Source organism: Coregonus clupeaformis, unplaced genomic scaffold (genome assembly GCF_020615455.1).
Source record: "Coregonus clupeaformis isolate EN_2021a unplaced genomic scaffold, ASM2061545v1 scaf0102, whole genome shotgun sequence".
NCBI lineage: Eukaryota > Metazoa > Chordata > Actinopteri > Salmoniformes > Salmonidae > Coregonus > Coregonus clupeaformis.
Genome location: NW_025533557.1, coordinates 647165 through 659924, shown reverse-complemented (window position 1 = coordinate 659924; position 12760 = coordinate 647165). Strand labels below are relative to the sequence as shown.

General features: G+C 43.6%; 1 pseudogene; it reads right to left on the bottom strand.

Annotated features, from left to right (window-relative positions):
- Positions 1-8074, bottom strand: part of LOC121581376 — a 33530-nt pseudogene extending 25456 nt beyond the window's left edge.
- Positions 8075-12760: the final 4686 nt, after the last annotated feature.

The window sequence follows — 12760 nt, the reverse complement described above, 5'->3', positions numbered from 1 at the left end:
AGAGAGAGGGAGAGGGAGCAAGAAAAAGAGGAAGAGCAAAAGAGGGAGATAGAGGGAGAGAGAGCGAGAAAAAGATAAATAAAGAGAAGGAGAGAGACAGAGGAAAAAGGAGAGAGCGAGAGAGAGGAAGAGGGAAAGAGGAGAGAGAGAGAGGGAGAGGAAGAGGGAGCGAGAAAAAGAGGGAGATAGAGGTAGGGACAGAAATAAAGAGAGGGAGGGAGAGAGAGGGAAAATGAGGGAGAGAAAGGAAAGAGGAAGAGGGAGAGAGAGAAAAAGGAGAGAGGGAGAGAAAGAGGAGAAAGAGGGTGGGAGGGAGAGCGAGGAAGAGGGAGATAGAGGGAGAGAGCGGGAAAAAGGAGACAGAGGGAGAGAGGAGGGGGCGGGAGAGAGGGAGGGGTAGAGACAGAAATAATGAAAGGGAGAGGGAGGGAGAGAGAGAGAGGAAAAAGGAGAAAGGGAGTGAGAAAGTGGAAAGGGAGAGAGGGAGATAGAGGAAGAGAGGGAGAGAGGAGAGAAAGAGAGGGGAGAGAGAGGGAGGAAGAGGGAGCGAGAAAGAGGTAGAGAGAAATAAAGAGAGAGGGAGAGAGAGAGTAAAAAGGAGAGAGGGAGAGAGGAGGAGAGAGAGGGGAGGGGAAGAGAGGGAGAGAGAAATAAAGAGGGAGAGAGGAAAAAGGAGAGGAGAGAAAGAGAAGAGCGTGAGAGGGAGAGAGAAAAAGGAGTGAGAGAAATGAGACCTCATTGAGCTGTGCACTGAGCTACTGAGTAACTAACTACAGTTATGTACAATCATTCTGGATCATGCTGATGTCCTTTGGGTGGTGGACCATTCTTGATACACACAGGAAACCCAGCAGCGTTGCAGTTCTTGACACAAACCGGCGCGCCTGGCACCTACTACCATACCCCGTTCAAAGGCACTAAAATCTGAAATCCATTCACCCTCTGAATGGCACACATACACAATCCTTTTTTAACCTGCCTCCTCCCTTTCATCTACTCTGATTGTGACATCAATAAGGGATCATAGCTTTCACCTGGATTCACCTAGTCAGTCTATGGAAAGAGCAGGTGTTCTTAATGTTTTGTATACTCAGTGTATACTATCCACACTGCCGTCATCTCCACACCCCACTAAACAGGCAACCTGAGATTAAAATGTAACATTTTGAGTTTAGCCTACATGAGATAAGATGCCATGCACTACTGCAGCTGTCAGTGGTAAAACAAACACACGGTGCTTGGCAGAGAGAGTTCTACCATGACGGGTCTCTCTCTTATCTAACCTGCTGAGTGACGAGTGTCCTCGCTAGGCAGCGGCTAGCTTAGCGCTTTCTTACCTACAGGGTGTCCTAGCTACAGGGTAGAGCAGCGTTTCCCCAACCCTCTCCTCTGGGACCACCAGACGTTTCACATTTTTGTTGTAGCCCTAAACTGGCACACTTGATTCAATTAGTCTACTAATCATCAACCCCTTCCTTGACTAATTGAATCAGGTAAACCAATTTAGGGCTAAAACAAAAATTTTAAAACATCTGGTGGTCTCCAAGGAGAGGGTTGGGAAGTACTGTGCTAGAGAGCAACAGGCTAGGCTGCTGTTAACTGTCGTTATCTTACCTTCAGTGTCCTAGCTACAGGCTAGAGAGCAACAGGCTAGGCTGCTGTTAACTGTCGTTATCTTACCTTCAGTGTCCTAGCTACAGGCTAGAGAGCAACAGGCTAGGCTGCTGTTAACTGTCGTTATCTTACCTTCAGTGTCCTAGCTACAGGCTAGAGAGCAACAGGCTAGGCTGCTGTTAACTGTCGTTATCTTACCTTCAGTGTCCTAGCTACAGGCTAGAGAGCAACAGGCTAGGCTGCTGTTAACTGTCGTTATCTTACCTTCAGTGTCCTAGCTACAGGCTAGAGAGCAACAGGCTAGGCTGCTGTTAACTGTCGTTATCTTACCTTCAGTGTCCTAGCTGCAACAGGTTAGGCGGCTGTTAACATCTTAACTTGACACCGTGAATAAGCCCATTCATCAGGAATGTGTGTTGAGGGAACGTTTCATATAAGACCTGGGAAACAAACACATAACACCTCATCAACTGCTGTGTCCATACAGTAGCCTACAGTAAAATGACCCACACAGGACAGTGACTGGTATACACTTCAGCGTTAGTCAAACTTAAACAAAGGAAAGCACCAATGCACACACACTATCCACTCCAATATAAAGAGCCACTGAGAAAACAAAAAACGGTTGTGTCCATATTAGTACAGTGTAACAGACCTAAGTAATGACATACAGTGGCTGGTGTTGACTACAGTAACTTCAGTTAGTCAACAGTTAGGCAACCTACAGCAGACTGACAGGAAGGTACCCACTACACAATATCCGCTCCATTACCTGATAGTGACCTTTCTGGGTCTGAGATACTGAGAGAAAACGTTTAGTTAGATAATGGAAACGGATGTAGAAAGGTTGAGGGGAGGGACTCCAGCACACTGTGTGTAAATAACACACTTAAAGTACAACGTTATTGCCTGATGAAGGTCTAAGTGACCGAAAAGTACTCTGAAGCAAGCAGGCAGATGGTATCATTTCCTTCAAATTCACAAACAGGGGTCGGGCATGATGGTGCAAATTCAGCCTAAATCAATGTGATGCAGTTCAAAGTCTACAGACAGTATTGGTGAGGAACACAGTTTGAGAGCAGGTGAGCGAGGGGTCATTGACACCAGTAGGAGCATGACCCTGTGAGTGTTTAGACAGGACTAAGAGAACAAACACATACAGGGTTTGAGTATTGGTCAGGAGGACATGGACCAAATGCAAAATGTAGAGGAGAAGCCATTCTAGGCCCCTAAGACAGGGTTTCTCAAACTCAGTCTCGGGGCCCCCCATGGGTGCACATTTTGGTTTTTACCCTAGCACTACACAGCTGATTGAAATAATCAAAGCTTGATGAGGAGTTGGTTATTTGAATCAGCTGTGTAGTGCTAGGGCAAAAACCCTGCCCTAAGAGAGTTTTCCTGCACAGATGCAGAATACAGTGGCTTTGGTGAGGCTGAGAGAGGCTCTGGCTGTTGCTAATGAAAGTGGGAACCTCAGTGGGTGCAGTAGAGTGTGTGAGCGTGAGAGAGGGTGAAGCATGCGAGAGTACTGTAGCAGGAACAGGTGAATGGATAGGGCACAGTGGGAGCTCACTGAGCTGTGCATCTAACTAAGGAGGACCTGAGTGGAAACAGTGAAGCCAGCGTCCCTCTCCACTGCCCTCTGATTAACGCAACATGCAAATGTCAACCTCCCCCTGGGAGATCCAGTAAGTGGAACAGATTTTCATAGTCACAATAAGCACCACTAACCCTCCACACAGACCAGGGTCGTGCTCAGTAGGTGAGAAACCGAAGAAAACATTCCGAAATGGAATGAAACGAGGAGGTGCTATCTGAACTTGTCCAGTAAGAAACAGTCTAATGAACAACACATAGCACTGACTTCAAACAAATCATTTGAAACTGTCCATAATGTGGGCTGTAGATGTAGTTGTTTATCATTTGTTTGGTGGGGAAAAGTAGCCCAGCTGTAGCAAAGGTAAACATGAAATGTCCTGAACACAAACAATGCATTTTCAATTCATATTCACTTTTATATAGTTTGTCTGATATGATTAGTCCGTCCATTGAGGGGAGTCGTGTGTGCCCGGATGTGTCTACAACATCTATAGTCGAACAATAACCACTCACTAACCTTCTCTCTCCCACTCCCTTTGAGAAGCCCTTTCAAAAGCAAAAGACACCTTGTTCAAACAATACATTGCTTGATGTCTTTTTCATATTGCTGAGCCAAGTAGCATCTGTCGACACTGAGCCTCTCATTCCCACAACACAGACTGCATTATCATGCCCTCAACATTTGATTATCAATTCAATTATTCATAGCTGTTTGTGGAGCTGTTTGTTGGGAAATGTCACTCCCTGGTAGTCTGGTTGGGTTTAGGACAGAATTATGAAGGAGTGGGGAGGGAGGAATGAATGCATTATAACCAGTCATTATGAATGCATTATAATGCATTAAAACAGTCCTGTTTGAGGGGAGGGAGTTATGAACATACATTTAGGTCATTTAGCAGACTCTCTTATCCAGAGAAACTTATAATGAACTTGTTATGTTTAGTAGGGCTGGGAATTGCCAGAGACCTCACGATACGATATTATCACGAAACTTTGGTGCCGATACTATATGTGTTACAAAACTCACGATTCTATATGTACTGTGATTTTATTGCGATTCAATGTTCCAAACATATTGCTCACCATATGTCTGTTGCAGAGGGACTAGAGGGAGCCATGAGAAAACAAGTTTTGATCAGTCATGGAAACAAAAGTGCTGAAAACAAAATGACTCCCTATTTAAAAAGAAGATGGAGAACAAGCTATGAAGGAACAATACTGTTTTGGTGCAGGTACAGCAAACTTGCACAAAAATAATATTGCGATATTGTCAAAACGATATAATATATAATCAAAAATAATATCTCGATGTGTACCTGTATCGATTTTTATCCCCATCACTAGTGTTTAGTGGTGTGGTGGCGGGTGTGGCTCAGAGACTTCTACAGAGATCTGAGATATTGGTGAATGACATTACATTGTATTGTAAGGCTCTGCGGTAGGCTGTGTATGTGGTTTCTCATGAGCAGTCACACCTTATAGTTACAGCGGCTTGCTAAAGGATTTACAGCTGCAAGTCTCTTGGTGTATGTCTCTATAAGCTTGGCACATCTAGCCACTGGGACTTTTGCCCATTCTTCAAGGCAAAACTGCTTCAACTCCTTCAAGTTGGATGGGTTCCGCTGGTGTACAGCAATCTTTAAGTCATACCACATATTCTCAATTGGATTGAGGTCTGGGCTTTGACTAGGCCATTCCAAGACATTTAAATGTTTCCCCTTAAACCACTCGAGTGTTGCTTTAGCAGTATTCTTAGGGTCATTGTCCTGGTGGAAGGTGAACCTCCGTCCCAGTCTCAAATCTCTGGAAGACTGAAACAGGTTTCCCTCAAGAATTTCCCTGTATTTAACGCCATCCATCATTCCTTCAATTCTGACCAGTTTCCCAGTCCCTGCCGATGAAAAACATCCCCACAGCATGATGCTGCCACCACTATGATGGTGTTCTCGGGTGATGAGAGGTGTTGGGTTTGCGACAGACATAGCGTTTTCCTTGATAGCCAAAAATCTAAATTTAAGTCTCATCTGACCAGAGTACCTTCTTCCATATGTTTGGGGAGTCTCCCACATGCCTTTTGGCAAACACCAAACTTGTTTGATCATTTTTTTTCTTTAAGCAATGGATTTTTTCTGGCCACTCTTCCGTAAAGCCCAGCTCTGTGGAGTGTACGGCTTAAAGTGGTCCTATGGACATATACTCCAATCTCCGCTGTGGAGCTTTGCAGCTCCTTCAGGGTTATCTTTGGTCTCTTTGTTGCCTCTCTGATTAATGCCCTCGTTGCCAGGTCCGTGAGTTTTGGTGGGCGGCCCTCTCTTGGCAGGTTTGTTGTGGTGCCATATTCTTTCCATTTTTTAATAATGGATTTAAATGGTGCTCCATGGGATGTTCAAAGTTTCTGATAATTTTTTTATAACCCAACCTCGATCTGTACTTCTCCACAACTTTGTCCCTGACCTGTTTGGAGAGCTCCTTGGTCTTCATGGTGCTGCTTGCTTGGTGGTGCCCCTTGCTTAGTGGTGTTGCAGACTCTGGGGCCTTTCAGAACAAGTGTGTATATATACTGAGATCATGTGACAGATTATGTGACACTTAAAGTCCACCCGTGTGCAATCTATTTAACTAATTATGTGACTTCTGAAGGTAATTGGTTGCACCAGATCTTATTTAGGGGCTTCATAGTAAAGGGGGAGAATACATATGCTTAGAAAAAAAAATCATTTTCATTTCACTTCACCAATTTGGGTGTCCATTACAAGAAATCCAAATAAAAAGCCATTTAAATTACAGGTTGTAATCCAAGGGGGATGAATACTTTTGCAAGGCACTATATGAGAGTAGATTGTAGTAGAGAGAGAGTAGAGTAGAGTATTACTTCATTAATCCCAACTTGGGAAATTGTTTTATCACAGCATATATCATCAATGACTTACAATGACAGGACACACAACAATGACCAACACATGATAAAAAACACATCAAAAAAACACATTAAGACAAAGAAAGACACATACACCAACCATAGTATCCTTTAAAGAATAGTCTGAGTCATGTGCTGTTTTCTATCCTACTCCGGCGGAAAACAGGCAACAACATTTTCCAATTATGCTATAACAAGGACCTGTAGTTTTTTCCAGACAGGTTGTATGGTTAGGGAAACTCAGCCTATTCCATACTCTACTGTAGCCCTAAGGAAGCTTGTGTTCCATATAGTAGAGTGGAACAGGTGGATGGGCTAAGGTGTGAGGTAGTTTACCTACTGTGAGCATGGGTGTGGTGAGCTTGTGCTGTATCTCTACTGTATGTACAATATGTACCCTATTATGTACTGTAGCCCTAAGTAAGCTTGTTTTTCATGCAGGTGGGTGGGTTGTAGTTTACCCTGATCATGGGCGGGGTGAGCAATGAGCATGTATTGTACAGGTAACTGCAAACATAAAGGAAACTAACATAAAGTGTCTTAATAGGGTGTTGGCCCACCACAAGCTGCCAGAACAGCTTCAATGGGCCTTGGCATAGATTCTACAAGTGTCTGGAACTCTATTGGAGGGATGCGGCACCATTCTACCATGAGAAATTCCATAATTTGGTGTTTTGTTGATAGTGGTGAAAAACTTTCTCAGGCGCCGCTCCAGAATCTCCCATAAGTGTTCAATTGGGTTGAGATTTGGTGACTCACTATGAAAGAGGGGTCTCAAAGGAGCAAAGTCACTGAGATCTCTTCTTCTAGCCATGGTAGCCAAAATAAATGGGGAACTGGGCATTTTTATACGTGACCATATGCATGATGGATGTATTAATTGCTTAATTAACTCTGGAACCACACCTGTGTGGAAGCACCTGCTTTCAATATACTTTGTATCCCTCATTTACTCAAGTGTTTCCTTTATTTTGGCAGACACCTGTACATCCCAACTGTATGCATCCCTAAGCAAGGAAGGGGAGCATTTGGGCTTAGGTGTGTGAGAGTCACACTTGAGCCCAGGTTGTGATTAGCATAGCATGAGGGGGTCCTGTGCATGGCGCTTGCAACGCCAGGGTTGTGGGTTCGATTCCGACGGGGACCAGTACAAAAAAGTACAAAAAATGTATGCACTCTCTACTGCAGCGTTTCCCAAACTCGGTCCTCTGGACCCCAAGGGGTTTTGGTTTTTGCACTAACACTACACAGCTGATTCAAATGATCAAAGCTTGATGATTAGTTGATTATTTGAACCAGCTGTGTAGTGCTAGGGCAAAAACCAAAACGTGCACCCCCTGGGGTCCCTAGGACCGAGTTAACCCTGCTCTACTGTTAGTCGCTCTAGATAAGAGTGTCTATTAAATGACTAGAATGTAAACCTAATGAGCATGTGTTGTATCTCTACTGTATGTACATTTATGTACCCTACTATGTACTGTAGCCCTAAGTAAGCTTGTTTTCGTACAGTATGTAAGGGGAGCAGTTGGTGGTTAACCTACCTACTGTGATCATGGGCGTGGTGAGCATGTGTTGGCCTATACCTACTGTAGGTAGCACAATGTACAGTAAGCTTGGGAATAGGTGGGCTCAGGTGTGTGGACGTTTATGAGCATGGTGAGCATGCATTGTATCCCTACTGTAATGTAGTCCTAGGTAAGCTTGTGTTCCAGACAAGTGGGCTCAGGTGTGTGGTGGTTTACCTACTGTAAGCATGGGCGTGGTGAGAAGCCCCTACTGTACTGTATGTATCCCTAGGTAGGCCTGTGTTAGTGGAACGGCTGGGTGGGCTCGGGTGTGTGGTGGTGGTTTACCTACTGTAAGCATGGGAGTGGTGAGCAGCCCCCAGGCGAAGAACTCCAGGAAGATAATCACCACAGCATGGTAGACTTTGGGCTCAACCATCCCCTGGGGCTAAAGCATGGAGAGATGGAGAGAGGAGGAGAGAGAGAGATGATGAGAGAAAATGATGGAAAGACAAAAGGAGAGGAAAGACGAGAGGGGAGAAGAGAGGGTGAGCGAAAAGGAGGGAGATATAAGGGAAAACAGTAAGCTGACAGGCAATAAACATTTAAAAAGTAGTGGGCACAAAATCCACCACATTTGAACAGGTGCTGGGTATAGACTAGTTAGTGAGTGTGCACTTGTTCATTTCTCTTCATGGATTTAAATCTAATTACTGGTGTAAGACATATGATGAAATCTCCCTCTAGTCTAGCCCATGCTTACGCCAATCCAAGTATGCAATGCAATGTCAAGAATGGCATCTCTGCCTGACATAGCCTAGGTCAAGGCTCTCCGACCCAGTTCCTGGAGAGCTACCATCCTGTAGGTTTTCGGTCCAACCCCAGTTATACAGTGGGGAAAAAAAGTATTTAGTCAGCCACCAATTGTGCAAGTTCTCCCACTTAAAAAGATGAGAGAGGCCTGTCATTTTCATCATAGGTACACGTCAACTATGACAGACAAAATGAGAGAAAAAAAATCCAGAAAATCACATTGTAGGATTTTTTATGAATTTATTTGCAAATTATGGTGGAAAATAAGTATTTGGTCAATAACAAAAGTTTCTCAATACTTTGTTATATACCCTTTGTTGGCAATGACACAGGTCAAACATTTTCTGTAAGTCTTCACAAGGTTTTCACACACTGTTGCTGGTATTTTGGCCCATTCCTCCATGCAGATCTCCTCTAGAGCAGTGATGTTTTGCGGCTGTCGCTGGGCAACACGGACTTTCAACTCCCCTCCAAAGATTTTCTATGGGGTTGAGATCTGGAGACTGGCTAGGCCACTCCAGGACCTTGAAATGCTTCTTACGAAGCCACTCCTTCGTTGCCCGGGCGGTGTGTTTGGGATCATTGTCATGCTGAAAGACCCAGCCACGTTTCATCTTCAATGCCCTTGCTGATGGAAGGAGGTTTTCACTCAAAATCTCACGATACATGGCCCCATTCATTCTTTCCTTTACACGGATCAGTCGTCCTGGTCCCTTTGCAGAAAAACAGCCCCAAAGCATGATGTTTTCACCCCCATGCTTCACAGTAGGTATGGTGTTCTTTGGATGCAACTCAGCATTCTTTGTCCTCCAAACACGACGAGTTGAGTTTTTACCAAAAAGTTCTATTTTGGTTTCATCTGACATTCTCCCAATCCTCTTCTGGATCATCCAAATGCACTCTAGCAAACTTCAGACGGGCCTGGACATGTACTGACTTAAGCAGGGGGACACGTCTGGCACTGCAGGATTTGAGTCCCTGGCGGCGTAGTGTGTTACTGATGGTAGGCTTTGTTACTTTGGTCCCAGCTCTCTGCAGGTCATTCACTAGGTCCCCCCGTGTGGTTCTGGGATTTTTGCTCACCGTTCTTGTGATCATTTTGACCCCACGGGGTGAGATCTTGCGTGGAGCCCCAGATCGAGGGAGATTGTCAGTGGTCTTGTATGTCTTCCATTTCCTAATAATTGCTCCCACAGTTGATTTCTTCAAACCAAGCTGCTTACCTATTGCAGATTCAGTCTTCCCAGCCTGGTGCAGGTCTACAATTTTGTTTCTGGTGTCCTTTGACAGCTCTTTGGTCTTGGCCATAGTGGAGTTTGGAGTGTGACTGTTTGAGGTTGTGGACAGGTGTCTTTTATACTGATAACAAGTTCAAACAGGTGCCATTAATACAGGTAACGAGTGGAGGACAGAGGAGCCTCTTAAAGAAGAAGTCACAGGTCTGTGAGAGACAGAAATCTTGCTTGTTTGTAGGTGACCAAATACTTATTTTCCACCATAATTTGCAAATAAATTCATAAAAAATTCTACAATGTGATTTTCTTGATTTTTTCTTCTCAATTTGTCTGTCATAGTTGACGTGTACCTATGATGAAAATTACAGGCCTCTCATCTTTTTAAGTGGGAGAACTTGCACAATTGGTGGCTGACTAAATACTTTTTCCCCCCACTGTAACTAACCTGATTCAGTTTATCAACCAGCTGATTATCCTGGCCTAGCCTAGGTCAACCTAGTCTGCAGGTAACCAGGGTTGTGTGTCAAAGGCTATGAGATCCAATGCATTTGGCTTTCTTGTCAGCTCAAGGCTATAGCCATTACAAAGACGTGGTCTCTCTCAATTCTAGTAGCTACCATGTTCCAAAGGGACCACGTCACTGAGGCGATTCGATTAATCTGCCCTGTGCGCCCGGGTAGGCGTGTTTTGCACCGGGTGAAAGTTGATTGCATTTGTTTTGGAACCGGCTGCCTTCGCTTCCGGGCGTGACCCAAGTGCACCGTTCAAAGCCCACGGAGAAGTCGGCTCAAAACAAAGCATGTGGAGTAATGAGTAGGATTCTGTGTTTTCACATGCAAAAGTCCCTTTGATAAAACACTATCTGCCTTCCCAATGAAAACTTGTTTGAAAATTAAACATATATTTTATGGGAAAGAGATGCATGTTTCTGGATGATGCACCATGCTGCCTTGTTGACAACATGACCGAGCAGCAAAGATTACTGTTCGATTTGAGAAGGGCACTCCTCCCTTACCGCTTTTACCCGTTCACGTCACGGGCCATAGACCGGTGCCCCGCGGCTCAGCATAATCGATTCCGCCCCCTAGCTCACGCTCATTGACCTTTTCCTTATTATTGAAGCCTGAACTTTAGTAGCCACCAAACCGACAAAAACAAGCTCCAAACTCACAGAATAAATGTGGCTAGCCCATTCATAGGCGCTAACTACCTTTAGCGTCTATTCATGAAGGTATCTATGGCCGGGGGTGTTTTGTTAAGAGCCCCGACGCTCGTTCTGAAAGTTAAACATAAAGAATGTACCTTTCATATCATCGAGAAATAATTTCCCCAAAAAATGTAATAAAAAGGTTAAATTACTACACACCTTTATAGGGTGAGAGTTAGTGTTTCCACACGGCCATATTACAGCGTTTGCTCCTGTAAATCGCTCTGGATAAGAGCGTCTGCTAAATGACTAAAATGTAAATGTGATGAACACCTGTGCTAATTAGCTATCTAGCGTGCTCAAAACATAGGCTCGAACGCCTGTGTGTAAGCGTAACTTGGTTACCACAGCCACAAAGTAAAATTGGCTATATTGTAAAAATTCATGAAAACAAAAATTACCTTTTTGGTCTTAATTTAAGGTAAGGTTAGGCATAAGCAGTGTGGTTAGTGTTAAGGTTAGGTTTAAAATTATTTTTTATTTAGATAAATTGTAATAATAGGCGAGGTTTATGACTTTGTAGTTGTGGTAACTCGGGACGATCGCGTAACTGGGGAGAAAGTCTAGCGGAAGTGTAGTTCGTCAGCTGGAGGCTGAAAGCTCCTGGAAATACACAAATCATTAAAGATGCACTCCGGGACTGGATTGGATTCGTAACATATCATTAAAATTGCAAAAGAAAAATAACATTAATATTTTTTGCAGGACGTAACATATATGAAATGGATGATGCAGTACACAAAAAACAGGGACCACTTTTGGCTCATGAGCACCACTCTCAAAACTACTGGCTAAAATTATTCATACATGCTTGGAGTTTGCAAAAAGGCATGTGAAAGACTCAGAGTATAAGGCAAAAGATTATGTGGTCTGATGAGACAAAACATTTACTCTTAGGCCTGAATGCAAAGCACTGTTTGGAGAAAAAACTAGGCACAGCTCATCACCCGTCTAACACCATCCCTACCGTGAAGCATGGTGGTGGCAGCATCATGCTATGCGGATGCTTTTCAGCAGCAGGGACTGGGAGACTGGTAAGGATATAGGGAACAATGAATGGAACCAAATACAGGCAAATCCTTGATGAGAACCTGCTTCAGAGTGCAAACGACCTTGGACTGGGTGAATATTTATGTTCCAACAGGACAATGACCCCAAGAATACAGACAAAGCAATGCTGGAATGGCTTCAGAACAAGAATGTGAAAGTCCTTGAGTGGCCCAGTCAAAGGCCAGACTTGAATCCCATTGAAAATCTGTGTAAAGACTTGAAGATTGCTGTTCAGCGCTGCTTCTCATCTAACTTAACAGAGTTTGAGAAAATCTGCAAGGATGAATGGGAGAAAATCCAGAAATCCAGATGTGCAAAGCTGATACAGACATACCCAAGACGACTCAAAGCTGCAATTGCCATCAAAGGTGCTTCTACAAAGTATTGACTAAGGGGTGTGAATACTTATGTAAATGTGATATCTGTATTTAATTTTCAATACATTTGGAAACATTTCTAAAAACATGTTTTCACTGTCATTATGGGGTACTGTGTGCAGAAGGGTAAGATTTTTTTTTATTTAATCCATTTTGAATTCAGGGGGTATGAGTCTTTTCTGAAGGCACTGTATTTGTGACAAAGAAAAAAATTCAATACAGTATTATGAGATCTGTATGTAAAACATTTCCATTTTAGTCATTTAGCAGATGGTCATTTCCATCTAGAAGGACCCATGAGCACCAACATGAAGTTTCTAAGAGCATGTCAAATTGGGTTTCAAATGAAATAAAGGTATATATACATTTTCCATCCTAAAAATTAGGAATAAGCAAAGGCTTTGATTTCTTGTCAAACAGATGGAAAAGGGAAAACATCTACC